Source organism: Haliotis asinina, chromosome 2 (assembly GCF_037392515.1).
Source record: "Haliotis asinina isolate JCU_RB_2024 chromosome 2, JCU_Hal_asi_v2, whole genome shotgun sequence".
Taxonomy (NCBI): Eukaryota; Metazoa; Mollusca; class Gastropoda; order Lepetellida; family Haliotidae; genus Haliotis; species Haliotis asinina.
The window spans coordinates 87,300,490-87,303,870 of NC_090281.1; positions in this window are offsets into that span (position 1 = coordinate 87,300,490).

Genomic DNA, 3,381 nt, shown 5'->3' on the forward strand with positions numbered 1-3,381 from the left:
GAGATGATGTTTGTACACATGCAAGACTTCATGATAGCCACTGATCTGGATACTGCTGTGGTGCCTGGATGTTGTGAGGTTATGATTTTACACTTGAGTATTCATGTAGGCATATTGTTGGTTTGGTTGGTTAGCATGTGTTGTCATCAATAGGGTACATCTATCTATCTTTCTATGCCCAGCTGTTTGTGTGCCAGTATGCGTGGAAAGTGCTACTGAAAATTAAGGGGTAACTCTGTCTCTATATGAGGACCATGGATGGCAAGAGGATAAAGTCTAGTGGATGGAGTAGAATTTGGATCCAGTGGTCAGAGTACTGAAGGTTTTACTAAAGCTTACATAACTTTGGTCAATAATAAACCTCCCTCCCTCACACTACCGAATTACGAGTCAGCGCGATGACCTCGTATTAGAAGTAAAGCCAGAGTGTATTGATATAATATCTTCTTTATGATTTTCAATGCTATATATGCAATAATCAGAGTGTTGTTTGATGCCACAGTTACACAGATTATATATCAGGGCAACTATACATAATGTGGAACCCGACAAACGGGTTGTTTTAAACAGAACTAACACCTACTCTAAAAGCCTGTCTCCTGAAGTTTCCTTCCATTCAGATTCAAGTTAGCCACGGCTACATAGCATCAACATAGTTTAATCAAGACAAGCAAGTAATTCTTTCTTAAGATACACGGAATATGGCCTCTGGCATGCACCTTTACTGGTCGCTGACTCACTCTGATAGTCTATAGGTGATAGTGTTCTAGGCTAACTGCTTTAAAAAAGAAGGGAAAAGAAAGGGAAAAAAACCCAGAAAATTCATATATAATGTACCCAGTGACTTCCAATTAGATTTTCTCAGACAGTTGACCTTTTTGTATAAGTTAAATACTGCATAAAGCAGCTAAACTAAACTGACTCGCCCCCAGATTTGCCAACTCATTGTCCATTGATGTGACGAAATCATCATCTCAATGTTTGTATAAAAGCGATAAGCATGTAGGATCAGCATCAATGATTCCCAGCCACATAAATATAATTGCAGGATCCAAGTGATGGGTAGAAACTATTGCACATAGTGACTGCAGTGTACCAGTTATCAGAAACGTGCACGCATGACATGCCCCAATTTCAACATCTACTTGCTGTCAGAACTAAAAAATCATTCTTAAACGTGCCTTTTAATTTTTAATTTTATACAGTTGTAGATTATCCCTGATCATAGACTGCTGTTAATATAACATGGAATGAGTGAATTTAGATTTACGCAACTTTTAGCAATAATATTCCAATACTGTAATGTCACGACAACAGAAATGGGCTCCGAGATGGGCTTGGGGTCATGTTGTCTAACGTGTCACAACTAGCTGTACAGAGCAGCTTCACTTGTAAGTTCCGCCGCTTGTAGGTTGAAAACCAAGAGATACAGTGATTGTAGTCCGTGTTTTGTAAGGACTACTGTACGGCATGATTCATGTTGGTTGTTAGTCTCTAGGGACTTTCATCCTACGTTCCACCACATCCATGGTCCAAAGGATACAGCGTATGGCGGTCGCACAATACGGGAAGATGATGGTACTTCTTGTTGTCCTTCCTGGTGTTCATTGTACCAGGGTGATATATATATATATATATATATATATATATATATATATATATATATATATATATATATATATATATATATATATATATATATATATATATATATTGAAGAGAACAAGACACGAAAAAATAAAATCTAAAAAAGGTAAGCGTTCATGTTTGTCTTCCATTTTAAAACTTTACAGACAAGTTGCGTTTCTTTTGCTGTTCAGTATATTAATTTCTGAGGCAACTGACGCTAACACTGGAATCAGTTACCCTTAGTTCGACCGGTCAGTCAGTCACACATACGCATGCTAACATATTCCGGGCGTTTCGCCAGTATCAGCCTCTAACCGGTACAGTTTCAATAAAATGACGACAATTTCTCAACCTAGATTATGACATGGTCGAAATTTAACATTATATGAAATTTTTAAACGTTTACTTCAAAACCTGGGTGTAGAAATGATCTGTGAAAAGTCACGCCAGAGGTTTACCCGATTCTGGAAGGAACCTTCACTGCATAGAAAATCGGAGATACTGTTTGACACGTATTCGATGAACCTGCGCACTGAACGCGTTTGTGACAAGTGGGCGGGGTAGGGAATCTAAACGAATACACTTGGTTCTTACGATTACGCTCCACGAGGCCTGAAATTCACACCTAATAAATTCCACAAGGCCTAATTACAGTTTGCCACATGACACTATTGAGGTAGTTGGGGAGTGAAACCAGAGTGGGAGAGGCCACTGATCAGTGGACGGGGATCACCCTGTTCGGGATAGTTTTGTAATGAGACTAGTCTACTGTGAAAACATTATGGTTTGATAGATGAAAGCACTTACTGTTAATCTTAATAAAATTTGATCTATTATTACTGGAGGAGTATTTTTAGAAGTGGATATTATTCAGTTTCCTTCTCCAGGTAACACGCGAAAGTACGAAACTTGCTGTAAGTATGTATGCTTGCAGCTGTGTGCATATCTACGTAAGTGGTCCCAGAAGATAAGGCGTAACTCGGGTCATGGAATATGTGACAACACCTTGGGTGGAGGGAACGTCAAGAAGGAGAGAGGAGCCACTTCACCAATGATGGACACCAAACAAACAACAACGTGGAAGGATGGCATAACAGTCTTCACACGTTATCCAAGTGTCACCCGGACATATTTGACTTTGTCAAGCTGATCAAGCGTAAGCAGTCCAGGACCGAAGTGAGAAACAGCAGAGAGGTCACCCATGTGAACCAGCAAGAAGACGTCGCTATGTAGCAGCTGACCAGGGATTGCTGCGAGCCAAGACCAGGCTACTCACCTGCACCATCACTGTTCTGGAGCACACAGACTCAGTATCCCTCTTGTTTGGTGTTTGGGAACAGTGAATAACAATAAACATAAACAATTTCACCTATGATAACATGTTACATGATACAGATTTTCTTGTGATAACATTGTACAAGATAATGTGTTATTCCTGTGGTTGACCCACCTTATCCTCGAACCAGTGATACGGATGTGATAAATCACTGTTAAAAGCATATTTGGTTTTTGTTGTTTCTTATTATTCACCCCTTCTGTGGTCAATAATGAACCAGTCAACCCTAATCCCCTAAAACCATTGAGGCATGAAGTCCCAGATAACCGAATGAGCTGTACATACGTAAATGAACAGTTTTAGGCCTCATGGGACCACAGCCTTACTACAGGTAAGCACTTGAACCCCCACCCACCCCCTTTGGATCCGCCTAAGCATATATACAAGTTGGCGTCATTTGTCAGATTGTGACACAT